Here is a 14,169-nt window from a genome sequence, read left to right as displayed (position 1 = left end):
GTTTTACCATGCTTTCATCGGAACCCATGTTGATGATGAGTCTGATTATGGGCTAATCATTATCGTGGGGTTCTAGCGGATTTATTTATGGATTTATTTAGTTAAATTTTCTTGATGCCTTAGTGTGTGGTGATTGTATGATAACCTAGTATTGGTTGTGCGTATTCGTCTTATGAGCGTCGCGAACTTATAAGATAGTGTGTTAATTCTTAATGAAGTGAAAGTGAATTTAATGATTTAGAACTTGCCATGCTAGCATAGGTTCATGTATTGTTATGCATGATTCGTAGGTAATTTTAACCATCTTACTTGCCCTGTGTAATCAAGATAGATGACTTGCGCTTGTACCATTATGTTGTCAAATTTTATAGACATATAGGGTCTCAATTTAATTGGTGTATATTCAGCTTCTATCTCTTTTGTGGATGTCTGTTAGTATGGTACTCGTGCAACGAAAGTTGGCGTTTATCAGTATCGTGTTGTCTGGTTAGTGTTATCACCATTGCATGCTAAGGTTAAGAGCAATAATACTATTGAATGAAGTATTTAATGAAGTTAGAATCCCATATTTATCATATATATTACTTCAATCAATCTTATTCTCGTAGTTATAATTGTTAGTATAATTCTTAGTTATAAACAACCTCAATTTTTTATCGTCTTAGCATTGAATAATAACCATACATTATTGCTTACGTGCATGAATTAATATTAGTTAACCAATACAGTCTCTGTAGAAATGAACTAGAAAAGATTTTATATTACTTGCGAACTCGTATACTTGCGTGTATGTTAGTCCCTTAACAATGCAACAAGAATTACAGAAGGGGGGTTGAATGGAATTCTTGAAACTTTTTCTCAAATAAAATTGTTCTTACTTAGGTATATATATATCAGTGTGAATTGATTTGCAAAGTGCGGAATAATAACTTGAAATGAATCAAAACACAAGTAATTAAAAACACAAGTCTTTAAAAACTTTCTGGTGGATTTGAATGTATCCACCAGAGATATATAATATATCAAGAGAACTCTGTGTAGCAATTAGCTCATAGCTGCTTACAAATGAACAACTAAGAATTCTGAGAAATACTGAGAATACAGCTTACAAATGTTTCTCTCTTGATTGCTTAATTATTGTTCTATTTGCTGCTTCTTGGTTTATATATCACCAAGATTACAAAGCAATAAGACAAGATAATAAAACAAAAACTATCAAGTCTAATACTATGCTACTTCATTACTCTATTCCTGCATCTTTGAATATCTTCATAATAGCATGGAAATGGAAATGCTTCTTTGTTCTCTAAAACCCAGTTGAATAGGCTTCCACATTGGATTTGCATACACTCGACAAATGTGACTGTGTTGTCACTGTCAACAGATGTTTGAATTCTTTATCCGTCGGGTTCATGATCATCCGTCGAGTTCATGAACATCCGTCGGGTTATCTAGTTGATCATCCGTCGAATGACATTGTTGTTTATCCGTCGGGTAGCAATCTGGCACTTGACTTCATTTCATTTATGCAGAATTACAAGACATCATCTATGTACAATTAATCAACCTATTCTGCATATCTAGTTAAAGTGAACATGACTTGAGTACTATTACAAGATCTAAACAATGTGTATGTAGAAATGTGCTACAGACGTATTGTTACATAAGCTACTCACTCGATGGATAATAAATCATCATCCGTCAAAACTATATTGAGTCATCCATCGGGACTATAATCCTTATCCGTCAAGTGCTACATTTTTCACTAAGTAAAATCTACCAAGATGTTTTGTTAATATAATCATCAAGTACACAACATATACACAACAATCTCCCTCAATTTATGTCTACTGGAATTGTAGGCATAAATTAAGAAAAACTTGATGATAACAAAACACCTTAAAAATACAACTTGAAAGTAAGTAGATAAAACTGTAAAGTGCTTCAATTAACAAAATGTACAAAGTTGAGCTCACGGTCATTTTCAAGGTGCTCCTCTAGCCTGAGCAGATTTATCTAGTTCCTTGAAGGTCTGGATCTCTTTCCAAGCTTTCTGTTGTTTTCTTCTATCTGATTTTGGAGCTGTCTGTGGAATTCCAGTTCATCAGATTCTGAGAGATTTAGCTTTTCTTGCATCTCCAAGAGAGTCTCATTGCTAGAGATGCTCAATTGGTCTTCTAATCTGAAAAATCTTCTAACCCCTTTGTCATCCATGAACTCCATCAGCCATTAGGGCCTTAGATGCACTCTTATCCCTGTGTAAGGAATAATTAGAGTCTTTGGGAGTGCATCTTTAGCTCTAATACTCCTCAGTTCTTCAATCTTCTTTAGAACTAGTCTTCTTGTAATAACCCGAATTTTTGGAAATTTTTGAAACCCTGATGAATAGTAACTTGTGCTGACAATGCTGATTAAGAAAAATTATCAGACCACGATATATAGGAGTACTTTTATGAAGATTCTAAGATCGTATTAGTATTTCATAAAGTAAATAAGTGTATGTAAAGATCGTCAGAATCCAAATTCGAACACTTTGATTTTTCCTGAAAATCCCCCAGATACCGAAAGGATTGAGTATAAGGTAACACGATTAAAAGGATTTTAATTCAAGGATTATAAGAGAGGATCATAAAAGGAATATAAAATATTGAGAAAGGTTTAGGGGAACCCAAGTAATAAGATCCCGGATATGATCCCTCAAACGACGAACGAGAACGAAAGTTAAGCGAACCGTAAAATAAATAAGGGACCAAGAGACAAGCTTGTACAAGAAGCCAATGATTGTGACATCATCACACACAAGGAGAAGATATGTGGCAATTGGATGACATAGGAAGGATGACATAAGCATGACAAGGAGAAGTGTTTTGTTCGATGATTCTAGGCCAAGTAAAAGTTACCATGGTAAATTCCATGTAACCAAGCTAAACACCACACAAAACACCAAGCAAGCAAACAATTCAATTTCTCTCTTTTTCTTCATGAAGCTCTCGGCTCTTTCCCTTTTTCATAGAAGAAAAATTGCAAAATTCAAGCTTCACTCCATAAACAAATCCAAGGTAATTTCTTTAGCTTCATGATGATTAGATAAGCATATCCTAGGAGTTTAAGCTTCCAATTCTTCATGAATCTCTTCCAATAATTCAAGGAAGAAGATGGTGAATAGTAACTTTCAAAAAATAACTTTAGTTTTCTTGAATTTTTATGAAAGTTTAAGGTTATACAAGCAAGGATCAAGGTTCTTTTAGGCATTCAAAGCTCTTGTGTTATGTTAAGAAGCTTCAAGAAGGTATAATCTCATAACCTAGCCCTACTTTTGAATACTTAGAGTTTTTATGTTTGGTATGGTTCATGAGAAGCATGATTCTTGTATACTTAGAGTGTGGTTGGATTTGTAATGAGTTTGAAGTTGTAAATCTTGATTATTGGTTAATGAACTTAAGTATAACTTTTAGTTCATGTTTGAGGGTAGTATAAATTGGAAATCTTGAGATGTTGGGGCTGTTTTAGTAAAGTATGGATGGAGTTTGGTTGTAGTGATGATTGTGGGTTGAATTGTGGATTGATTGGAGTGGTATAAATTTGGTAATCGCGTAAACATAGCCGTCGTAATGCCCGATTTACCTTAGACTGCTTTTGTTCTTAACTTCAGGACCCGTAAACTCACTATTAGGTTTTGACCATTACTATGTTAGATAGTTCACGTTACAAGCTTCATTTTGATATGTAGTTCTCTTGAATCCGATGTACGGTTTAGGAGAAACGACCGTTTTAAGTAACGGCATTTCGCGAACGAACCATTACCCCTCGCCTTACTTTGAAACCTTGGTTAAGGTCCTTAAATGACTAATTGGAGTATGAAACAATTATTTAAAGTGGATTAGGCAGTTGGTAGGGTACTCGCGAAAGAATCGCCTTAAAATTCCTAATGGTTAATTTATTAAAAATGGTGGAGCCGAGGGTACTCGAGCGACTTAAGTGAATCATTAAGTGACCATAAGCGAACGTTAGGGTTCAATTGGTTAAAGTCTAGTTTCTTAAGCGACCGGGGTTTAATTCCGACTTATGTTGTTGTTCATAGGTTATCGGACCCACTCTAAGCTTAAGTCTATCCGGGAACACTCAGGCAAGTTTTCTACCCGTTATACTATTGTTGTGATATATATATATGTATATGCATTATCTTGTGATACGTGCATGATTGTTATTAGCAAATCTTGCGATATATTGGAGCATGCTGATATGGTATATATGCATGTTTGTTTCGTAATCTTGATATCTAATTGTTGATTCGAATGCTTATAAGTTGCATAATACCTATGCTAGAGATAAGCAGTAGTTGCGTATACCCTTAGTATAGGGGACCCAAAGGTGAACATTTTCTAAACCGGGAGTCGATGTTCCCGAGTATAATATATATATATTTATATATATATATGAATAGTTTTCAAAACTATTAATCGAATAAGGTTTATTCGATAACTTTATTTTACTTAATGAATATTATTTGAATATTCATTCGAGAACCTATGACTCCGCTTATTTTACTTAATGAATATTATTTTGAATATTCATTCGAGGACTTATGACTCCGCTTATTTTATTAAATAATATTCTTTATTTTATTAAAGAATAATGTTTCGATAATCAAACTTATTTTCGATTATTCAAATAAAGATTGTACTTTCGTATAAGTATATCTTTCGTTAATTATTATTATTCATTTCAAGTATAGGTTTTAAAACTTCTACTTCAACTCTTTTTATAAAGATTATCCTTTATGGGAATATTATTTAAACAATAATATTAAGATATTTTCTAATATATTGGGACTGATTTATTTTATTAAATCAGCATTACACCAAATATTCTTAAAAATGTTTTCGAGTCTTCAAAATGATTTTAAAAGTTAGAGCGGACCCCAAAACTCGTTTTTAAATTTAAGATCTTCCTTTCGAAGGGGATTTAAATACTCGCTCAAAAATCTGAGGGATCCGACTCCGTGATGTATTTTTATAATCACAACAAGGTTGCTGTTTTGATAAAAGAGTTTTTGATTACTTACCCAACACTCAGGAAGTAAAATTCTTGGAATAAGTTAATCCATTAACAAGCATCGCCTGGGAAATATCGGTGAGTTTTCCTTTCCAACTAGATACGACTTCTTTATGGAGCCGTATCAACAAGTTTCTACTTAGGGAAAGGGGGACGGGCTTTACGTTTCGGAGTCATGGATTTCATCTGAACTAGGAGTGGCGTAAGTGGTCGAGTGGCGCCGGCCCAGCCTTATTACATTGGCCCAAATGGCCCGGAAGTTCCGCTAAGACGCTCCATTCCTTAGGAGTCCAGTGTTCGGTTGACAAGTAAATCCGACTGTTCTCCTATACATGTAGAAAATGGTGGGGTTGCACTACTGCGACTGATCATCGTGAGTGGTCTTCCTGGCGCGACAAACTCCTGTGATGAGTTCATCATCCAATTGGATATTTCTGCAACACTACCCAGAGCACTTCGATAGAAAGGCTACGGCTGGGCGATTGTTAAGTGTTGGCAGGGTTGAGTTTTCAAAATGATGTTTTCATCAAATGAAGTATCTCGTAACTTCATTTCATTTTGATGATATTTCAAAGATTGATTCTATACAAGTTTTGTCGTGTAGCTTCATCTATGGGATGAACTATTTATACCTTGAACGGTGGTAGTTCAAGTAGTATTCGAAAAAAGATATAAGTATATTGGAGTATCTTGTAACTTCATCTTTTCAACTTATATCTGGTTAATGATTATCTTATACATGACAAAGATTTTCAGAAAAATGTTGAGACGGGGTTAGATATAGGAGATCACCTTGCAACGATATTTTTATACAGTTATAAACTGGAACTCTGTGTATATTATACATGGCAGAGGATTTCAAAGATTTTGGAAAAGTATATATACATATATACTATATATTTTGCGACTTGGTCGCATTAAGAGATCAAACTTGGTTCAATTCTTCTTGACCAAGACTTTCATGAGTGCTATGAGAATGCTCATATATTGTTATTCACTATACATATTATTTCGGTGGGCTTGTTGCTCACCCTTGCTTTCTTCTTTCATCACACAACAATAGATAGACAAGATGAACAAGATCAAGTTCCCAATTCGTGAGCGGTTAGGAAACGTTCTGCAGTTTCCTGTAGGCGTTGATGCCGTTGTAGCTGAGGTAGGAACTACCAGTAGGCTAGGATTTCAACTTTTGTTGTACCAGACTTATGTATCTATATGAACTGTAATAATGGCAAAGAAATGTAAATTTATTCAGAAACCCTTTTGAGGTGTAATGGCTTATAAGTGTGGAATAAAATGACTTGTGTTATTTTTGGTATTCATCTCTGAGACTATAACTTGTGGTGTGTGTGTATATATTGTGGGGTCACAGTACGCAGTAGTTGGTTGTTTATTAAGATTAAGTGTTATTAAGGGAAATGGAACTCGTGACAACCCAGATCCTCGACCCCGGATTTGGGGGTGTTACAGAAATGGTATCAGAGCTAAGCGTTATAAACCTCAGAGATGATGTGACGTTAAAATAATAAGTTCACTAAGATAATAAGAACTCTTTCCAAGTTCATAGTTGGACTATCTAACGTAGTACTGACAGTTAAAACCCTTATGGGAACCCTTATAAATATCGTGATAGAAGCGTAGTTCGTTATCGTATATGGTAGCGGGACTCCGACCCTTGAGGTTGAGGAGCAACAACGCAATGATGTTTTATTACTTATTGCAGATCAGATTGTGGATCCGATAGAGCGTCCTAACGGGACCGGATGATGTTCATATTAAGGATGTAGCGGTTGAGGATATTGTCCTAGAAGGGATTGTTGCTGAGGAGGTTCCCGTGGAGGATCCTGACAAGAATGAATAAAGGACCACTAAGGAATTGATGACCTTGGTTAGGGCGACTACCAGAAGTAGGATTGGCCGGTCACTACCGGAGGTTCGTTCATGTGGCGCCCTCCAAACCCGGGTCAGAAGTTTGGGGTCCACAACACAAACACATTGTATTAACCTGTATAAGAAATATTATTTATAATGACCCTGCTTTATAAAACCACGGATCGCAACAGGTTAAAGTATGAAAACAAGCCACAACCTTAACTTTTATTACAACGTACCAAATTTCCCTTTAATTTAACTTACAACTGATAATAAAAGTATTCTTACAATTTGACTATCTCTCTACCCCATGAAGCTTCTGCTAGCTCGATCCAACTCAACTGGAACCTTAGCCCGCACTTTGGACTGAGGAACTTCACTATCATCCATATCCTTTTCAACTGTAATATATATATAAAACAATTCGCAAGAGTGAGCTAACTAGCTCAGCAAGTCATGATAACGATAACTGAGGTTAAACAATGATCAAATGAGATGATTCAAAGGAATCAGGTATCTTTTTAACTAATTATTAGAATTGGATATTCATTTTAAGTTTTAAAAACTAAGGTTAGGCTGCTGATCAGTCACGCACTAACCCCGAGCAAGCACACAACACTGCTCTATTACTGGATCCAAGGCACACATTGGCCTAACTTGACCATTGGTATGGTCTGACCATGAATCTGGTCCATGTATATAAAAACTATCCAATCCTAAAGCAGTTCAATATGATAACAATATGATTCAATAAAATAAGTTCATAATCAATAATGGTTAAACATTTGCATAAAAAAAACGTAAGGAAACTCATGGATATCTCAAGGGTATATCAAGGTATGTATAAGAAACGGTTTTCAGTTTGTACAAGGGTCAGGTATTAGACCAATAATGATTTTTCAGGATATGGTTATTTGATGTTATTAAGAATGATTGGAGTATAAAAGTTTCTGTGTTTTCGAATCATTCTCTTTCAGTGTTTGGTGTTTGGTAGTTATACCTTTGGGGAGTAGTATTATATTTGTATGGTTTGGTGTCTGAGGATCAACAAAGGACGGATTACAAAGAATAAGGCTTATGGCTCAAGATCAAGAAAATCAGGGTTCAAGGTTAAATGGTTTAAAGCTCTTACAATATAAAACATGAGTTATTTTAAATAATAGCGACATGTTATAAAACAGTTCAAAAACATTGGTAATATATATCTTGAAGAAAAGTTCAGAAATACTTGCCTTACAAGGCTTTACAACTATTACTGATCAATTCTGGGCCAATTCTGCCGCTTAGGCTTTTACGTCCAACCACTATATCACTCTGGATTCGACCTCAACACCTAAGTCCTTTGATTGAGACCTTACTGAGCTTTTCGACTCACCACCAACTATCTTTCGTCCAATTCCAATTCTCAGGCATTCCGACTAGAACCTACAAGGTCGAAATATCCTAACTTAGACATTCGATTATGCTTGACATATCCTTGCTAACAATCTACCCAAACGTTAACAAAATCCGACTCGTAACATACTTCAAATAATAATACATGTATCACTTAGGGTTCACGTTCTCGAAAATCGGTTCAGTGTTCGTTTTCGGAAAATACCCACACTCTTTATTTTATGAAATCAGGGTTATCGATTTGGCAAAATATTCCATTACATCACACAACCAAGTTTCGTATATAAAACATACACATGTACATATAGTCACTCGACGTCCCGATAATCATTGGGTACGTTCCCGTATTTACATAATTCAGTTTCCCTGGAAATCGGGCAGCGTATCCTTTGTTTATCGGACTACCCGTCGAAACATTAATCGACGTCAAGTTTCAAACACAACAATCCGATTAAAATACAACAACCCATCACACTCGCAAATCCCAATCACCGATAAATTTTTTTAGTTAATTATTATTATTCATAGGACTCAGAAATGATTCATCACCGTCCACCGTCGGCTCACCGAAGCTCATCATCGACGGCGGTAAAATTCTCGGGTTTCCGATTATCGGACATCCTTCGAGAATCCCACCGATTAATTAATAATTATTTCCGCACATAATTTATTTGTATTTATCTCATGGATATTATTCAATAGTTCCCTGCAGAAATGAATAAAATAATAATAAAAATCCCCATTCAGAAAATAACACGCGCTCACGCGCATAATCGGAAAAGGAAACACCACCATGGCCGGAAAAAGGCACGGCACAGGCGACAACAGACGAAGATAGCACCACAATCACACAACTGGACAACACACATACATATACGCATATATATATATGTATGTACACAATCCAACAGAAAAAATAAAAGTAATAGCCGAGAACAACACAATCATCAAAATGGAACAGGGAAGACAACGCACACGCGCCGCCCCAACAACAGGGTCACCTCGCCGGAAATTAGTCCGGCGGTAACCAAATAGAACAAAACAGACATCAGATACCATCACACACCAACACATATATACGCATATACATATATACGATTCAAGCAACAGGAGCCATAATCGGAAGACTGGCAATTACCGGAACTAAATTAAGCAGCCGGAGGAGACACAAATATATGAACCCGCGAATAGAGAAAGAGACAGGGAGATTAAAAAGAAAAGAAAAAAATGAGAAGAGCAGTGAGATGGAGACACGAGTGAACAGGGGTGGGTTTGTTTATTTATTTATTTTTTTCCTTTGCTGAATAACATAGGAGGTAGCAATACGTGGCAACTGAAATTCTGAAAATCCGACACGTGGCTTTTAAGATAATTACGAGGGTTTTAAGTCCCGGTTTTTAACTCGAAATTTGCAATTTAACGAATTAAATTGCACTTGAAACAAATTCAAAAAATTACGAGAATAGTCTTAAAATGTTAGAAATATCCCGAGGTAAATAAAAACATAAATTTTGAAATTTTAAATTAATTTCCGATACACAATTCATACCCGCTTTTAGCAATTAACGAATCGACGCGCGGGTGAAATAAATCCCGAAAATTTCCAAAATAATTTTAAAATTCTCGAAATATTCCAAAATTAAATAAATATGAGTTTCATAATTTTTGACAAAATCTGGAATTAAATACAGATTTTACAATTAAATGTAATCAAAAATCATACAGGGTTAAATAATTGATAAAATATTGATATTTAAATTTTGTAAAATCCCAAAAATAATTATTAAAATTATAGAATCATAAAACTAATTTTAGAGACAATCCAAATATTTACGGATTTAGAACTCTAATAAAATCACCTTTAAAAATTAAAACAGAATAATATAACTCAATCTTTAACTACACATTCCAATCCTTTACACCAATAAATCACAGACAAATAGCATATATCAACATACTGCTACCAAAACCAAAACACATATTTTATATAATTAATACTTCCACAATTACCTATTTAAATAATTCAAAAATACACGAGTCGTTATATCCTTCCCCCTTAAAAAGATTCTATCCTCAGAATCTGGTTTAACTAAATAAGTGAGGATATTAGTCAAGCATATCTGACTCTAGTTTCCCAGTAAACTCTTCTACTCGAAGATTTCAAACGTACTTACTATAGATATACACTCATTTCCAATGACTTGTCTTTAACGATCAAGAATTTGGATCGATCACTATATGCAAAACAAACTTGGACAAGAGCCCATTGGCTCCTGATCAATCACTTGATTTGAATCAGATACTTATCGCCTTAATATTGACACGCAGAACACATTATATGTACATATTGCTATAACGGTAATATCAACTTATGAACAACTTTATCTATATTTATCAATACCTCGAACGGTTTACTAAATTTAGGACTTAACTTGTCCCTTCTATTCAACTTATCCAATCTCTTTCAAGACGACATTTTTACTAACACTATTGGTCCTATTTCTATATTCATACTCTCCCTTGATACAATTCCGCTTCTTTCTTTGTTTACTCTGAGATGCTTCAATCAATATCGTTACGCCCTTGGTGTGCTGGATTAACTTAGAATTTAACAACTTTCTTTCTCCCACTTTATCTCGATAAAAATGGGGACCTACACTTGCGTTCACATAAAGCTTGGTAAAGTGGAATTCCAAAGCTGACATCGCTGATAAATGGTCATTCCTGTGTTTCCTTAAAACTCCACCTCTCAACATATCTTACATTTCCTAAATCATTTCCGTACTTTGACTCTCCGCATAAGGATGTTAGACGGTGCTTGTTTTCAACTTGGTTTCTAAACATTTAAACATCTCTTACTCTTTTCATCAGTTAGGGTTAAAAAGTAATCTCATATATTCACGTATTATTACCTTGTAGTATTTGAACTTCAGATTCTAATCTTTCCAATTCGTTTATTAATTCCTCGATGGTCTTAATTACATCCAATCCTTTCTATCGGCATAAGGCATCTGTTATCATACGACTTTGCTTAGGTAGTTGTTAATGGATTAATTCTGAATCTTTTGTTAATCTTAGTTAAAATTTCATTCTTGAAGACTTAATGTATAGTTTCCTAAATAGCTGAAGATGTTATCAATAAATACAATTCACTTATTTGAGTACTCCTTATACAACATGTTCCTTAATTCCTTATAGACAACTGATACACTTGTTATTTCACCTAATATCACCGGAGCTTGCAATGCTCATAACTCACTTTAATCGTAATCTCTGATATGTTCTCAGGTCGGATCTTAAATTAATTCCCGAAATGTAACATACTTCTTGAATTAGGTCTTGTAAGTAATTAATTCTTTATAGGGGTCACTTCTCCTTATTCGCTGTTTTGTTAAACTCCCGATAATCCGTACATAATCTCATTATTTCATTCCTTTTCTCCATCAATATTACTGGTACATTTTACGATTCACTTCTTGTAAAACCACTCTTTGGTCTACCTTGTCCACTAGGCCTCTAATACTTCGTCTTAATTCTTTGATGTGTCCAACATTTTCTAATCCATTTTGAAATATCCTTCTTATACCTGGTTATCGCTGTTTTTTTTCTTTTATTCCCATATAGTTTGGCATCTCTTCAATAGAGTATATACTTTATACTATGAATTCCCTGTGGCATCTCATTTCTTAATTCTTCTACTTGTAACTTCCAAGTGCTGGAAGAGAACCTGGGGATATAGTGATCGTTTTCCTGGGTACATGAATTTCCTTTTATTAACTACTAACATCGTGATCCATTATCTTCTCTTGCCATCTTGTCTTTCCCTTCACAACTTCAACTGAAAGGTCATACTATCCATCCTTGTTCCTTTTTTTTTATCGTTTGCTACTACATTTGCTTTTCCTCATGAATATATACTTCAAACTCTTAGGGCCCGTATATATCTTACACCTTTCTTCATACATATCATGTTTCCCAATCTTTCAAAATAAATATTATTACTGTTAGTCCCAATTATGAGTAGGATACTTCTGCTCATAAGGTTTTGGTTGTCTGGGTGCATATACAATAACTTTATTGTGCTACATCAACACACATCCTACTTCCTTATGAGAAGCATCACTATAAACTACCAAATCCCCTTGATACTTTCCATATGATAAAGCAGGTGTTGTAACCATTTTCTTCTTTAACTCCACAAAACTTTCTTTACCCTTCTCCATTTCATATAAATTCCTCGCTTTTTCCTGGTTAGCTTCGCCAAAAGTATTGCAACTTTCAAGAAATCTTGCATAAATTTTCAGTAGTAACCGGTCCATGGTAAAACTTTTTACTTTTGTTGGTGCTTTTGGCCTTTCTTTATTCATAATAACTTTAATTTCTACTGGATCTCCTATGGTCTCTTCTTCACTGATTACTTATACTTTCTACCATTAAAACTTTCACCTTACAACCTTCACATACTTCTTTCTTCTCTGACTCCTTAGTTGTCATTAAATGCTTCGCATGGTCCTTTGCTAACTTTAAGTAACACAAATACAACTCATCCAAATATTCCCTAAAGATTTCTTGATAGTAAACTTGTTGAGCTTTCTCTAGTCGACGCACAATCTCATACTTCCATCTTTTTATTAACAATTAGTACTAGTGCACCTTATGGGATACACTGGGTCTAATCGCTTCTTCTTCTAACATCTATTGTATCTGCTTTACTAACTTCCTCATTTTAACTGGTGCCATTCTGTGGAAGGCCTTGGTCACTGGCTTCGTTTCAAGTGTTATGTCAATCGCGAGCTTCATTTCCCTATCTGGAGAAAATTTTGGTAATTCGTCTGGAAATATATCTTGAAACTATAAAATCTTCAAATTCCGTTTACTACTGAATTCTATCCATAATCACCATAGTGCTTACCTCTTGGTCACCGTAACCTCTTAGCTTAAGTCATCATTAACAAATTCTTTACCTTTTTTCATCTTCTGAACTCACCACCTTTTTATTTGGCGTCCTCAGAACTATCTTTTTATCACGACGATCTATCTGGACATCACGCTTAAATAGTTAATTCATTCCTTAGAATAATGTCAAGTCCTCTTATCTCAAATGATATCACTTATTCACAACTTATTACCAGAAATCTCAATTCCATCATTGGTATTCACTTATGTAACAATTACACGTTTCTGACTTGCTAGTCCTTTAATCATAATCTTATCAATTCAACAGAGTAATTCATCTCATCAACAAAATCTTGAGGGATAAACAATTAAGTTTCTCTCACATCTTTTAATACTTTAACGCATAAGGTACTTACCATAATCATCCATGTCATCACGTCTGTGTTCTGAATAACATATTTCGCAGGAAAATCGCATATTTTCATTCTTGAAGACGCATTCTTTATTGGAGTAGCTTCCTTTGATCCTTAGTGCATCCCTGACTGGGTTAGTAATTTACAATTCTCGCCATATGCCCTTGTTTGCTTTCCATGCATGAGAGGTAGATGGAACTTTGCCCGCTTGGTCCGTAATTCATTGATTTCTGTTTAAAAAACTTTTACAAAGAACGACAGTACAACGAAGCAACTAGAAGGATTCACAATTCAACAAAATTTAGAGTTGGAAAGAAAGAAGAAACAAGGATTTGAATATGAATGAGACAACCACATTGGTATTAAAGATGGCCAGTCTTTCATACCATATGGCATACAGCACATGATTAGGTGGCGTCCCACCCGACTCTTCATCATTCTGATAAAGTGTCTCATCATAACACTGTTTATCCCAATCAAAAAGCAAAACTTGAGGAAACAATTAAATTTGAAAGGAATGCAATATCCTCCTTTTTAA

Source organism: Apium graveolens, chromosome 3 (assembly GCF_009905375.1).
Source record: "Apium graveolens cultivar Ventura chromosome 3, ASM990537v1, whole genome shotgun sequence".
In the NCBI taxonomy this organism is placed as follows: Eukaryota; Viridiplantae; Streptophyta; class Magnoliopsida; order Apiales; family Apiaceae; genus Apium; species Apium graveolens.
The sequence above is the reverse complement of the archived record's forward strand: the minus strand, read 5'-3'. Positions refer to the sequence as shown.